Here is a 16,481-nt window from a genome sequence, read left to right as displayed (position 1 = left end):
AATAAGCTTACTTGGTGAAGTGTTTAATCCTACTAGCCTTTCCTGGGTATTTGAGGGGTCAGAATAGGAGGAAGGAAGGTTTTAGTAAATGCTGAAGGGCTTTATGGTTCATATCTACTGCTTTAAGAATGCAGAATTAATTTTTGGCATCATTAACCAACGTTTGGAATATAGATTATGATCAAATAGAAAAAAAGTAATACTGGACTTTCTGAGCATATGTTAGGGTTTTAGCCCTCATCCCTAGGAGTGAATATTTTGTAGATAGTGCCATTTAAAATTTTCATTTTAGGATCCAGTGGACTAGAAGACAGCCCAGAAAGTCCCCAGGACTACTTCTGGGTATGAAAGGAAAAGACAAACAGGCCCTTTCAGACAGCCAGTGCAATATCTTGCTTTCTCTATAGTAGCTCTGTCCTGTAGTGTTGTGACAATCTGCCAAGCTGTGCCAGATGTCCAAGCTGCTTCTTCAGTTTCCCGGTGAAGACTGGCTCCATGATGCCAATGTGCAGTTATGTACGTGCCCCCTTCACACCTGGAAGCTGGTCAAATGAGACGAAAGCCAATTCCTCTTTCTAGACACTGCTCAAAATGTGTATCTGCTTTGCAGGAAGCAACTTGGCAACAAGCACTTGCTATTTTACCTCAGGTGCAAAGATGCTGGGAGAGGGCTTTACTTTTACCGTATGTGTGTACAGCAGCTAGCATAGTAGGGTCCTGATTTATGGCTGATATTGGTGTAGGCTGAATAATGAGATAAATAATTTATTATAGCAGGAACTATGGCAGAGAGCATTCACAACTGCTTGTATAATTTCCTGCACTTGTAACTATGTATAACTACAAAGACCAGTAAGAGTGAAGGCTCGTTTACAAGTTAAGAATAATAAGTGACAGTACTCTATACTCTCTCATAACAGCTGTTCTGCCTCTGGCTGTTACATTTCTCCCCCCTCCCATTCTCTTCATTCCTCTTTCAATTCACCTTGAAAGGCCCCATGGATTATGTATGGCAAATGGTACTAGCTCTCTAAATTGGCAGTGGTGATACTAATAAATGAGCACTGCTAAAGCTGCTGCTACTAGCAACAAAAATCCATATTCTGGTCTCCTGAAGTCTTCTACATTCCCACTATACTGCTGCACACTAAAGTGTAGTCCCATTTGATTTTTCTTCTCTGCACCTGCTTATTTTTCTGATGGGTAGCAGGGATGGGAGTGAGAAATGATCTTCCTTACTACTGGAGAACAAAGTCCCCTATCAACAAAATATTTTGCCAGTTAAATGCTGGGTACATTTACCTAAATGGAAAGAATGAGCCTGTATGTACTGAAATTCTACCATCAAACATGGAGCAATAACTATAATACATTTACTGCAGCTTGTCATGATTTTCATTGCTCCCATAATCTATAGAAGGATTTTGTTACCTGCCCAAGAGAAAACGGCAAGTCATTACTCAAGATACTGCATGTGCAAAAGGTAAAGGAAATTGAATAAGTAAATAACTGGCTTTTAAGGAAGTTGCTGAAAACAGGAAAGTAAAGAATTTAGAATGTTTGTGTGGGAAATCATTTTCCTGAAACTAAAAATGGTTTGCAATGGGAAGAAGATAAGAAACTAATTATGCAAAGATTAAATCAGTTAATCTGCAAATAAACTGTATAAACATGATTTTTCAGAGATTGTACAGAACTGTTTTGAATTCTTAAATTCATGTGACTTGGTTCACTGCATTAATTAAATAAACATAGAGTTGGGTTGTTTGTTTGTTTGTTTTTTGTGTGTGGGGTTTTGGTGGTTTGTGCTTTTTTTGTTGTTTGTTTGTTTTTGTTTGTTTTTTTATTTCAACTTGAGGGACCACTTATTTTTATCAGGAAATAATTTTTGGTTCTCAGTTGTTCGCTCATGCTGACTTAGTTTCTGTCGGAATGTGGTTCGGCAAATTTGAACAGCTGTGAGTGTAAGAATTCCCCCTTGTTTGTCCATACAAGTCTTGACAACTTTTAATTAAATGTGTTTGTGTATCAGGTCTCATAATGGACCTCTGATACATGATTAGGGCCCCTTGGTACGCCCATAATAAACTCAGGAATATTTGAAAGGGTTTAATGATTTCAGGAGATACAATGTAACAATTGCCAGGGCACACCATGGCCTGTCTCATGCCGTGCCCCTTAGCATTTCTAGGCTTGAAAATTTAGGCTATATTTCTGTCTCCTTCTGACAAGACTAGGGCACAGCAGTGGGATTTTTTACTGGCTCCCAGTGCAATCTGCAGAGGCTTAGGATGCCGCAACAAGGACCAGTTAAGACAAACCTTTAGGAAGCAATGCAGCCATTAAAGCGGAAGGTATGCCTACCTTTTCCTGGTGGAATTAGGTAGGTAGGTTTCTCCAGAGATTGTTTCACATAAAACATCCCTCAGGTGTCCTTGTACAATGAATTGTGATCAGTCTGGGGCACTCACAGATTGTCTATGGCTCTGCAAGAGGAGACTGTGCTCACAGGTAGTTATAAATCAAAAATGGCCAATTTTTTGTCTTCTGCTGATGAAGCAGTGACGTACTGACTGCAGACATTGCAGTGTGGGACAAGTTCTGTGGGTTTTTTTATTAAAAATGAAACTTCAGGTATAGCTTGAATAAGTTTTGAGGTTTGAGTCTGGCTGTGGACCAGCTATTTGTCTCCTTCATGAATAGGAAAGGAAAAATAACAATTTTACACAATTTTTACACTTGTATTTTCTTGTGCACAATTTACGTGGGAAGCAACCCCTTTTAAAATAGTGCAGCCCCTGATGCACATCCTCAGTGTTGCAATCCTATGCCTCTAGGCTTGCATGCAGCTTTGTTACCAAGGGTAATGGCCAGAGACAAACCATTATGAGCAGGGATACCTCCAGTAACTGTACCAGGGGAAGCACTATAAAGAGTAGCAACTGTAGAACTAAACACACTTATTTGTATTTTAGGGGTGGCAGTAGGACTAAGCTCACTGAAATATGGCAAGCAGAGAGTACTTGCAGGTAAATCCAAAGCTAACGAGAAGATAAAAATTTCCTTTCTAATTTCAATATTCCATTTTCATAGCTATAAAGCCTGATACTGTCATTGTTATTCATCATTATTTTAGACTGTCTTTAAAACAGGGCAAGTATCATACCAAGTTAAAAGGGACAAAAATGGTCGATGCCTTGAAGGCTTGAGAGTATATGTATGTTAGGAGGTAAAGATGGAGATGCGTAAAAACAGCTAATGTGAATTCATTTAATCCTTAAACCCACAAGAATATTATCAGAAATGATAGTCTAGGTGAAATGTAATGTCCTTCATTGCTGCTGTTCATCTGTTTTGTGTTACCGTTCTGTGGGGTGAAGCTGTAGCCCCACAATTGAAGTTTGAGGTAGTACAAAAGTTAGGCCGTGGTCCATGGGAACAGTGGAGCTGGTTAGATGGTTCCCATGGACACGGCCTTGGGTTGCAGGGAGTACAAGGTTAAGGCTGTTTAGTAATGTGCAGGTGCTTAAGTTCCTGGGTGTTGTTGTGGGAATATATTTGTGTTGTGTGTGGGAAAGTAGAACTTAGCAAGCTCAATAAAGGCTGCCTGCTGCGCTGAGCAGGCAGACATCTCTTGTCTCACTATCCTAGTGTGTCTTGTGTGTCATTCTTCCCCCACTGGACCAAGGCCTCACGACAAGATACCCTGCGACACCGTTCACTGCATTATTAGGCTTCTACATGGCGTTTCTGTTTATGACTTTTTTTGTCTTAAGGAGGGAAGATGAGATGGAGTAGATATAGAGCTATAGAGCTTTGGAATCAGATCATGTATGTGGGGCTTTCTGGAATATCCCCCCTTCTCATAGGAGAGTCTACTGTATTGAGAAGTTGTTTTGAGAGACATGAACCACTATTAGGTTTGGGATTTTTTTTCATTTCAAAATGCACTGTTAGAACTGCAATGTAGCCATTGTCTGGTTTTAGCTAGATGATGTTCAAGTCTAAAGCTTGCTGTAATTTATCATCCTTGCATTGAAACAAGTTAATAAACCAGTTGAGTCACTACAAGTCCTTTAGGAGACCTCTCAGTCTTCTCTGTGTGCATTCTCTTGTATATTGCTTTGTTTTAAAATCAGTTTCCTAGTTCTTGTTGCCGCATTGCCTTTTGCCTCTTTCACATACGCTTCTTCCTTCTGTTAAATCTGTTTTTTTCTATAAATTATTCCTGTGTTGTTCTTCTTGACTGTCACCTTTCTTCATCCATCTTCACCAGATACAGTCTGTGCTTTGTGGAGGGACTTATGCATCTTAGATTTTGAGCCATTTAGGGATAGAAAGATCTCACTTACATTAGTCAGTTAAGGTCCCTCTCACAAAATCAATTATATTGTATATAAACAAGGTTATTGACCGTATAATAAACCCACAAACACAGCAAAGAGCTAAACTTGATGACCAATAGATCTTTTCTATCTCTAACTTTATTAATGACCCCTAAAAAATGCCGTACTGCACTCATTAAGTCTTAATGCTTAATCATGCTAGTGTCACTAAATAGAAAATGTATATGCTCCATCTGGATTACTACAGAATGCAAGAGAAAGGCTAAATACATTCTACATTTAATTCACTCTTTTCTTTAGCACAATAAAGTAAATTAAAATCAATGATTGATTGTCTTTGGGAACATTATCTTCAGAGCTGAATACATAAACAATGCACCAAATGAAATGCTATTTAATCACATTCTTTTTATGTGTGTCTTAGTCCGTATATCGTGAGCCAATAAATGACATTTATTTTATTCCAAAGATGAAAAGAAATTCATTTTTTCAGTTTGATTGTTTCTTCTGGTTTGATTTTCTTTGAAATTTCTTTATTTAAGGAAATGTATACGAATATTTTAAAATGTTTAGAAATGTCTGGCATTGTATACAACTTTTAGCAGTATCTTAACTAGGCTTAGTGCAGTGCAGGATATCTGTGTTCATAAAATAAAACATACAGAGTCCCAGGGAGTTTGAAAGGCTCTTCCTCAATGCCCAAGAGTATAAAGCTAGTCCTCCAACCAGATGTTTGTGCGTGTTTGTTTGTTTGTTTTCATTTGGAATAGGAATTTCTTTTTATTATTATTTTTAAATGGTCTTTGTTTTCTTTTTAATACTTATATGTTAGTCGCTTCACATTTGCTATATCAAAGCCCTCTGGTCACACGTCTTATGCTCACATGTCTTCAATAAACTGACCTCAGCTTGCATAGTTTTACATGCCTGTACAAGGCTGGTGGTAAAGTAGAACTGAGGTGTGAGTGGGAATTACTGGTGTGAAATGCTAATTCCACATTTGGATCTTAGGAAATTTGATATATTGATTTTTGCATTTGCATTTCATACAGTAATTCTAGTAAAAATGATATCTGCACTACAAAAGTGCACAGAAGAAACAAGATTTATTGTCCTGAAATAAACTGATTTGGAAATGGAGAAATAAATTGCATGGAGGTAAACTCCGTTGTGTGGATTTTAACTTGTTGATTTGGGAGTACTTTTAAGAAATCAGACATTTATGCAGACATTTATTGAGCTCTTCTTCTCAGCCAACTAGTACTAAAGTTTGATAGTAAGGTAGCTGACTGATAGGTGTCCTGGCAGACAGTAACTTGAAAGAACTAGAAGCTAAATGTCTTTCAGTGCAAAGTAATCCTAGGGAAAAAGTCAGACAGATAATGACAAGTGGGAATATATACTCTATGAAATCAAACCTAAATAGAATTTATGTTTGATGGTATGTTTGGGCCCATATGTAAAGAACTATTTTACTTTTTTTTTTTTTGAGTTACTCGATATCTTTTTGTCAAAAGGTTGTTCTGATGTGATTTCTGAGGCTGAGCTGGACCTGCAGCTGTCATTAGTGAAGCTGGAGGACCTGTCTGATTATTTTCAGTTGGAATTCTTTGTGGCAAGTTAATATGTTGTGAAATAGGTGATATGTAAGGAAAGAAAGGGTAGAAAACGGGATGGAGTCAGACACTTGGACTAGTCAAAGTTTAGCTAGTTGCTACTGCTTTGACTAATTGTCATATCTCTGAGATGTGCTGGTTTTGTACACATTCAATATCCTATATTGCAGCTTCGCTTTCAGAATATTGGAACATTTTCCACTGTGAAGTTATTATGCACATTGTTATTCTCAACAGTCCTGTTGTGTAATGTCCTTCATCTCTTTGCACTTACTGCAAACTAGTGTAAAGTCAGTTTTTCAGCCTCATAAGAACTGAGCTTTAAAAAGGGTGAGGACTTAGAGGCTGCAGCTCAACTAGGGTCCCCTTGTGCCACTGCAATCATTAAAATTCAGTGCAAGTGAGAGCAGTCTAAAATATTCTCATTTGCTCTGCAGTCAAACTGAATCTTTCTCAGGCTAGTGGTATGAAGGCAGCAGAAAAGTGGTGGAGAACTGCTCTTCCTTTCCTCTTTACTGTTCATCACAAAGCTGACAACACATTTCCGAGCATACTGCCTCCTAGTCCTGTGCATATAAAGTTGGGTTCCTGGGATTTCAAACATCCATAATTATGCACTTAAAATGTATTGTTTCCAGATGGTAATGCAACCAGTTATTTCAAACAATGAAAAATTCAGTGATTTAATTGTTTGTAACAGATGAGTAGGAAAGCTGAAGGAACAGAAACACATAAAAAAATGTTATATAAGGCTGTTGGTAGATTTTAAATCCAGAGAATTTGGGTAGAAATGTGGGTCCTTAGCCTCAAAAAAAATGCCTTTCCTGAAAATACAGACTTGAGGTAATCAAGAGGTATAAGTTTGTAATAATTTCAAACAGTTCTCACATATACAGATATGATTAAATCCTGTGCAAACAAAGGAAATTGCACATTTTTCTTCTTGAGTACAAAATTTGTTTCTAAGGCTGGAACAGGGGATAAGCAGAATTTCTTCAGTTTCATTGTTCCCCGCAGCATGTTGATTACAGAAATAACACCTTGAACTATGTATTTCATGAACCCAGAATCATCATCAGTATGAGCAAACCCATATGGAACACATCTCTTCATCAGTTCTTCTCAGTAAATTCTTTTAGCCAGGTGTGACAGTTCAACAATGGGAATTTACAAGTGTAACGAATGCTGTTCGGGTCCATGGATTGGTAATATGCTGTGTCCTTATGATCTACTGGTCACAGTGTTTAGCTGCTTCAAAAAAATGTCCTCCTAATATCATGCAATGGTATTTAAGACAATAAGGTCATCCAGCATTATGAATTCTTGGTTTTACCTACTGCTGGTCACCTGCAGAAGCAATGAAAACAGTTCACCAGTCTCAGGCCTTCCTCCTGTTTTCCACTTTCCTGGAAACACTGGTGTGAGCAGGCCACAGGTCAGTGCACCGTCCCAGGAGCCCTTTGGTGAATCCTCCCTCAGTCCTGTGCCCCCACAGCAGAATTACTCTGTGGTGGGCTTCCTGCCAGGGCACTGGCTTAGGTGAACACGTATCTCATCCCAACACTGACTACACTAGGAACCATTAAGCATGCAATTCCTGTACACTTGACTGGAAAAGCATCTGTCCCATAATGGAAGTAACTTCTTGATCATGTGAAAGATACTTTATGCTCATGGAAAAAGATGAGGAATTATGTGCTTTAAATGACTCCCTCACAAGCCAATGTAGCTTGTCCTGCTCAGACAGCCCTAGGAAGTGAACTTTCTATGCACTGTAACATGATTGGTTAGCTTTCAAGGGCTTTGTCTATTCCAAATCACAAGTAATTTCTCATTTCCATCAAATACATGTTTTAAGCTATCACTTAGCAAGTGTTCCAGTATATATAAACAATCAACAGAATTACTTTCTTTTACTGGAAAGTATTCACTTCTCCTGTTTTTCTTTGTTAGAGGGCATATTTGCGGAACAAGAAAAGTCACACAACCAAACAGCACACACCTCGCTCAGAGCAGAAGCAGCCAGAATGTATATGCAGTCACTCCTATGCTGGTCTTACAGCAATTTTAAATGAGATATATAGACTCAGGACTGTACCAACAAATAAGAGCCCCTGGGACAGATAAGAGACTCTCAGATCAGGGATGATCTGACTACACTGCCTTTCCAGGCAGAGGAATAACCAGCTGCTGGGAGAGAAATGGTATAAGACATGCTGTGCCAGTTGTATGCATTAATTGGCTACCCTGGCTCTAGAGCTGCTTTGTGTCAGCAGCACAGTGCTAACTAGCTGCAGCATAAATCTGAATTTGGTCTCCACATTGCTTCAGAAAAGCTACATAAGTGATTGCACCACTATTGGCTTTTAAACTATTTACTACTCAAGACCTCATTACCAATGAACCCCCTACCCACTGTAAGAGTGTGGGTTTTGATTGCCTGGTCCAAGCCTCCTACTCAGTGTCACTTGATCTGCTTTGGTTCTATTAGCATAAGCAGAAATAACCTAACACAGTTGGGATGGGATGCTTTAACATTGCAATTCTGCAAGCAGTATAGCATTGCTGCCAAAAAGAACAGCCCTGCCCTTTCCCTTCTCCCAAATGCTTGTTCTTGTCCCTGTGTTGCTCCCTGCCTGCTGCCAGTATAAGTATTTGCACTGCCAAGCACTGAGCTAAATGGGAGAATGGGTCCACTTCAAAGTTCACTTGAAAGAAAAAGTAGTAATGATTAATTTTAATCCAAATTAATTCAAACTGTTTTGCTGTTCAGTAATGAGAATGCTTTTGTCAGCCTAAAGCAGAGGGCAACTGGGAGGGCAGTGGTTTGTATTTAGAGGTAGATGAAGGGCAAGGCTGCTGTTCTTGGCTTACATTTCTCATAGAAATGGGCCATAAATGTGATTCTGTTCTCAAATGCCCTTTAAATGACACTATTATTCTGTTATTGCTCCTCATCTCTCAATCCTCACTTGAGGTCTTTTTAAAAGTGTTCATTAAGGTGTTTATATTGGCCCTTGTCATCTGAAGTTTAATTTGGAGTACACAGTGTTTTCTTCCTGGTTTGATCATATCTGTGTTCAATAACTGAAACATGCTTATTGACAATACATAACACAGAAAACATACTTTGTATGGAACTGTCTTTTCAGAGGAATTAACACAGTGTAAGCACCTTTTGCATATGAACAGAAGACCTTTGGATGTGCAGAGATGTTGCTTTCTTACTTAACCGAAAAACAAGGACCAATTTTTTTTTTTAATTTTTTTCTTTTTTTTATTTCTAGGGATGCACCTAGTCAAAAAGAGCATAGTATTGCTGGAATCAGGAAGAATATGGACGTGCAGACATGAAAAAAAATGTACAATTCTACCACCCAGATTTTAGGTACTTGGCTTCAAATTTGTTGCAAAAGAAAGACTAATGAGCATAGTCCCTCACCCAGAGGAGCAGAATCTGTTGAATGGAAAGATATCACCTTTTAAACAGCTGCTTCACCCTTACCACTGTCTTATAGTTATTTTTGTTCCAGAAAAGAGCTGATCAGACCTGGTAACATCCGTACATGACAGCCAAACATTTAAATTATAAATTTCAAAATAAATTATAGATTTCTCTCAGATTTCAGTATTGAGTGTTTGAACTACAAGAGTATCCTCACAGCCAGAAAACAACGGAGCTGCATGTGTTGAGTCCCTAAGTGTCCCCTGCCTGGCTCATATTACCTTCCAGTTCCTTCAGGCTAACAAAATCCTTCATAGGCATGAAGAATGAACCATAGGTAGGTCAAATTCATACCCAGAAGTTCACTGCAATTTCATTACGATATTGCTAAGTTCCATGTTCCTGCTGAAAAGATGACATTTTCTATTGAACAGTGACATTTGAAAATTTAAAAGTAATGTATTACATTTCTTCTGAAATATTTGATTCAGCAAACAAGTGACAGGCACAGACATTTTGGGTTTCATTGGCTTTTGCAGAAACACTATACAAATTGTTATTTGCTCCCAAGTTTTAACTCCTTTTCCGCTTTATTTAGGTAAGTGAATAAAAAAAGTAGAAGTATGAGTTGATTAGAACAACAGCACAAAAACTTTTCTGAAGTTTAGTTTTTTATGTTTACCATGGAAACATTCTTGGAGACATTAATTAAGAGCCAAACAGGGATTAGTTAGTGGAACACAGTCTCTGCCTTGAAGTGTTATATGAATACATCAAAATATAACAGAAAACTTTCTCAAGGATAAATAGCAGACTCTGATACTAGACATGAAAATGCACCCATGGCTCTCAATCAAGATTGCTTGTTTTAAAATCTGATATGAAAATCCACTGCAAAACGCACTCTTGGACAGAAACACTGAAACATTTTAAATTCTGTAGTAATTGCTGCATCTGTATACAGCTTTGTTAACTATGGTATTAAAAATGAACTGGGACTCCAGCTGATAGTCACAGCCCTGTAAATTTGTTGTGGTGCATTAGAGAATCTGGCCCAGTGTGTGCTACAGTTGTTTAATTCATCTAAGGTTGGCAGGGTTTCTTTTTACTTAAATGTATTCACACCCATGCAAGCTGTCAAATTGGAATTACACTTAAGGGCTTAGGCCGAGCTGCAGCTGCAGCAGCAATGGGGGCAGGGAGAGGGGGAACTTGCACCGCTCCCTCTCCTGTCCTCCGGGACTGAAGAAAATGGCCCCTGTGCGGTTGGCCTGGTCCTGTCTTCCCTCAGTGTTATTTGAAGGTCTGCTTGACCTGGCTTTTGTCTGGACCTCACATTTCATGCAAGATTAAATGACTTAAGGATGTAATTTTCATTTAGCAATGGATAAAAATTAGGTATTGAAGAGTAAGCAATCATCTATCATCACAGCCCTATTCTCTCTGCTCCTAGAGCAAACTCTCTTCATTAGAGCTGGGAAAAGTATTTGCAGTAAAGGATTTATTTGGGAAATGTAACCTTTTTTTTGCTTTCTTTCCTATTGAAATTTATCTACAAACAGTCTGATTTTTATGTGTGTCCTATTATTCAGAGTTATTCAGCGAGTTCTTTATGCAGGTGTGTTAGAGTTTATGCACTGCTCCTGAGTTGCTCACTCTGGCCATTTTTCTCAAGTATGAGCTAGCTAGTCATAATTTGCTATTTGTTCAGGGGATGATTCAAACAAGTTTCTTAATGTTACCTTCATTTTCTTCTGAGCATCCTGGAGGACTTAGGGCATGTTTAACTTATGCATGATCTGTTGCCTAGAGGCATCCATGCTGCCCAGAGCCTTTGTGAACTATCCTGGTTGACAGGATGGTTTTCTGTCTCTGACATATCTCCTTCTGTTTACTCCTTATGCTATTGGTGTGTCAGAATTTTTGGTGGCTCTCTATAATTCAAAGGACTCCTGGTATTCTATAGGGTCCTGGTATTGCAAATAGCTATGTGTCATCCACTTCCCTTCGTTAATTTGTCAACTCCATCTAAAAATTAATTGGCTTAATTTGTTTCTCCCAGTAGCTTTGGGAAAGTTGTTCAAGAATCTCATTCCTTTGTTGGCTGGAGTCCTTCTAATTCCCAGCATAGTCATCATCAAAATACCACCTGCCACGTTCTTCTTTGAATCCTAGTACTGAAGTTTTTTTCCCTTTATGAGTCCTTTAAAAACAAGTGCAGAGCTTGATGCAGTAGTGAAAACTTCCAACAACATATTTAACTTGAAGCATAGTGCTATAACTTTCACAAATGTCAAATGAATGCAAATCTATATGACCACATTATCTGTATTAAAATAATTAACTAGTTCCCAGCTTCTCAGATAGTATTGGTTATCCAAGTCAAAAATTCACCAGCACTACCTTCTTGATCAGTTTATAGATACATGATTATGTTTAACAGTCAGAGTGTGTGCTATCAGATTCTGGAACTGATTCAGCTTCCATTTAACTGATGTATTACTGTTATCCTCACACACTTAACTGCTTTACTTTGTCATGGAGATGACTCAGTTTATTTTTCTTTATGCAAACTAAGTTTCCTGTGTAATCACTTGACTCCTGGAGGTGGTCTTATATTACTAACAAATATTAGCAAACATGATAAGATCATCATAAATGGTAACATGTATTGCCAGTATGTATGGATATTGAATAACATGCTTATGTACTGGCAATTCAAACCCTACAACAGAATTAGTAGGTTATGGAGATATGTCTACAATGTGTATGAAATGGACAGAGAAAACCAAGAAGGAGCGTATTTACCTCACTGTGCATGGATCATTATCATGCAAACCATAATTCTGAACTGTCTGTGAAGAATCATTAAAATATCTAAAAATAATGTCACAGGCTAGTCTCAGACAAACTGAGTCTGAAGAAGAGGTTAGCTTTGAAGGCTAGGTAGATACTTTTGTTGCAGACTTTAGGTTATTACAAGCATCAAATTTTAATACAATGTAGAGAACTAAGGTCCAGAGCCGAAATTCTCCACATTGGAAGCAGTAGAAATCTTGATAGGAAAAAGTCTCTTTAGTTGTTTAATAGATAGAGTGGAGGATGCCTCTCAGCTTCCTCCTTTCCTCCAGCTCCTAGAGAAAGATCAAGGTTTAGTCACCCCACAGGTAATCCAGGAAGTATAACAAAGGAGACCCTGTCTGTAAATTCCATATTAGTCCATATATGACAGTGTAATACTGTCCTTTTATTATTAATTCAGATATTCAGAAGCTAAATTATGAACTCAGCTATGGAAATTGAAAACTGAAAATGTATTTATTTCAGAGCGACACATAATTATATACTTCTAGTTTGCCCTGTCTATTTTAAATTACTTTATGCAAATCTCATTTTCAAGGATTATGTATAGACTAAAATTACATGAGCCCTTAAAAAGCTAATATAATATAATTGTGGTATTATTGTGTGTATGCATAGTGTGTACATAAGATCCAGATGTTAATTAGTAAATCAGGTTGATTTAGCAAACAGAAATTTGTTCTGATGAAAAACTGAAAGGCGAGACAATTATTTCCTAGAAAGTTATTGTTTGTACTATGAGCTCACCAAAAGGAAAAAATTAACATGGTAAAAAATACTTCTAGATAAAAACACCAATTAAGTCATACAAGCAGGAATACATTGTTGCCAGAACCAAGTCTGATGGCTTTCTACAAAAAGACATTAGTTGTTTACCCTGCATATGGATTGTGTAATGGTAAGGCATCTTTATGTAGTCAAATCTTCCACTAGCATGTATCACTGTATTGCACCTGGCAGTAATGGAGCTAGGGAAGTTTGCATAAGATGCATACATAGTTCCTTAACCCTTCTTTTGAGGGATACAGCTGGTTTCAGTAGGTTAAAACTTCAGTCAGTCAGTGTACAGTTTCCCTGAACCAAAATTTCCCCAGTGCAAGTCCTTGGATAGATTCTGTTCAGAGGCTTGATCCAAATGGCAGCCTTGCACTGTACATAAAATAAACCTTGAGGTAAAATATTTCAGCTTTATAGTCATAACAAAAGAAGGTTTTTTAAACTACAAATGTAATAACCATAATTTAAGTAAATTTTGTTATTTAGCATTAAGTAGGCAAGTTAGCCTTGCCTTTCTTATGGAAAGTTGACATTTAATGCCTGAAAATAGCTGGAAAATGAGTATGAATTACTCAGAGAAAAATATTGCTGACAACAGAAACTTTAGAACAATTGTATGGAACAACATCTCAGCCTACCTTTTCAGCCCTATTCAGGCCTTAGCAATGTGTTCTTTGCTTCCCAAACCTGCATTGAGTTCAGTAGGAGTTCTGAATGTATCCGGAACAGGAGGTACTGCCCACATTACCTACTGTGGCAAAACCTCTGCCATGACCTGTGATGGTTTATCACTGATCCCCAGATACAAAATCTCATTCACCAGGTCACAAAAGCTGAGCAGAGCATGAGTGCAGTAAATGTCACAAGTATTTCAGACCACCTCAGCATCTAAAATCCTTGGTTGTGAATAACACAGCTGGTATCAGTGCCATCTTTTCAAGTCTAATGCAAAAGTATCAGTGAGCAAATTAAAACAATCCTTCCACACTTCATTTCAGATGCTATAATTCAGCTTTGCATTTTGAAGGACTTTTCTACACAAATATATACGTGTCAGTTTTCAAGTTTTTCCATATTAAAACTGAGAATTGTAGCAATGTTTATGTACAATGAATGGTTCAAAATTAATCACTTACTGACTTTATAATTTACCAGATTTTTTGTTCCTGCAATTAATATGAGAGACAATTGCAAACATCTTGTGCTTTATTCTAGTCTTGCTGTTCTAGGGACGTGGTAGTAAGCATTATACCAAAAATGAAAAAAAATAAAAAAGAAAGAAAGAAGAGCTAAAGGCAGAAAAACCAAACCCAAAGCTGAGCTGGAGTCTGTTACTGCTGACAAACCAGAATGAGTTACAGGGAGTCAGTCTCTGCACTTAAGACACTCATGTTTTCAAAACTGCTTTCATATTGTCAGAACCCTGAGGGTGCCACTAGCCTTGTCTGTCCCTGCCCACCCCTCGGGGCTCCCCCAACCCTGCCCACAGCCCAAGACCCCATCTCAGCCCCACAAGGGCCATCAGTCCCCACCCCAGTGATGTCTCAGCAGGGCCAGTCTACAGCTCCCCATAGCCTTGCCTCTCCAGATAGGAGCCCAGCCTGTGGGCTGTTGTCTTGTTCTGACCCTGATCGGTCCCCATCCCTGTCCCCAAGGAGCTGCCAGCCACTGAGAGGCTGTGCCTCACCCTGGTTCCCCACATTGGGCCTGATAATTTAAAACACTATTTTAAAAATGGAAATAGTCATTCACAATGAGCATATATTTCCATTTCATAAAGTACTTGCATTTTAATGAAGAATATAGTTTCCTAGCAGCAGGTGTTAACATCGAAATGAAAAATTAGATCATTATATTGTGTATCTGCCTCCAGAAGGATAAATTGAAAATAGGATTTACTAAAAACACTGATAATATCTTGAAACCCTTATTTGTCTTTAAAGCTATATTAAATTTCATGGGGTTTCTAGTCTGCTTGAGGTATTTTAAGATTGTTTGGGGAACACACAGTGGAATGTTTTTCTAAGCTGTCACAACTATATTTCTTCCTGAAGTGTGACCTGTTGATAGCTTTATGGAGGTGCATTTTGATCCATGTATCCTCCCTCATTCTGGGAAAGCTTTAAAAATAATTACAAAGCTTCTGATTCTCAGCCTTTCTGCATTAAATGCCGAAATTAAAGGTGAAATGTGAGGCCACGGGAATCTATTCTTAAGCTCTGATTCTGCAGACCCTGAATGTGTTTACCTAATCTCTATGCAGTATCAAGGGCTACTTTCAGTGTTTAAAATTAAGTAAATACACAAATCTTTCCAGGATTAGGGTTATCCTTTAAGACTCTCACTTATTTTCATCAGTAATTTCCTCTGAATTTCCTCCTCAGGAACCTCCATGACCAGACAAGTTTGGTGCAGGCTGAGGAAAACTCCAGCAGAAGCAGACAAATTAATGGTTTATTAGACAAATAGTATGTGCCATTAAAGAGCTACAAAGACAGTAAAATATTATGAATTTCACTTTGTCCTCTTGATATGAATATTTTACTTATGGTTTTAGTTCTTAAGCTTGAAAATTTTCATATCTTTTATTCTGGAGAATATAACCTATCAAGGAATAAACCTATAGGAATTAGAAGTCTCTACAGCACAGCTGTAATATCCCTTATAGATATCTGTGATGCTATATTTCTACAAATGTGAACAGCTTTTGTTTTCTGCTGTGAATGTAATGAAATTAAAAGCACAAGCTCTAATGGTCTACAATAAGGAAACCTACAGTTATATCAGGATATGGCCATGTGTACATGGATGTATCATAAAGCTTATGAGGACCTGTTTTTTTTCAAGCACACTAAATTTGCATTTGTACAGCATATCTTGTTAAGTGTTAAAATAATCCACAGGACTTTTTAGAGCTTACACCATTTTTTAATCTACTTGGCATGTACAGTACTGAATTAGAGCTGTCTTCATTATAAAATTGGCAATTATTTTCTATGGTTATTTGACTATCAGCTTCTCTACTCAATTCATGTGTAGAGAAATCTGTAAATACAGTCCTTCCTCTTTGCTTTGTACATTATTTTATTCTTATATTGCATTCTCTGATATGTTCTAGAAATTCTATGCCTTCTGATAACCATACTTCATTTCTAACCTCCTTCTGACTCAGGTTCTTTCTTCTGTGTCTCTCCTATGCCCAGTGCTTTCAGCTGTAAGGCAAGGTTATTCTAATAGTTTAGTTCTTCCCATGGAAGTAATCTCTTGTTAATTAACTTTTTTTTTTACTGCTTCCCAAACCAGGTAACACATTAGTTTTCTTTGTGGCACCTTATACTCAGGAATAATTCTGCTTTACACAACTGTGCTTTTTTTTTGGCGGGGGGAGCAGGGATCAGTTTTGGCTAGATAGAGGACATAAATAGCAAAATGCTT

Source organism: Neopelma chrysocephalum, unplaced genomic scaffold (assembly GCF_003984885.1).
Source record: "Neopelma chrysocephalum unplaced genomic scaffold, ASM398488v2 Primary Assembly neopelma1_22, whole genome shotgun sequence".
NCBI classification, from domain to species: Eukaryota; Metazoa; Chordata; class Aves; order Passeriformes; family Pipridae; genus Neopelma; species Neopelma chrysocephalum.
The sequence above is the reverse complement of the archived record's forward strand: the minus strand, read 5'-3'. Positions refer to the sequence as shown.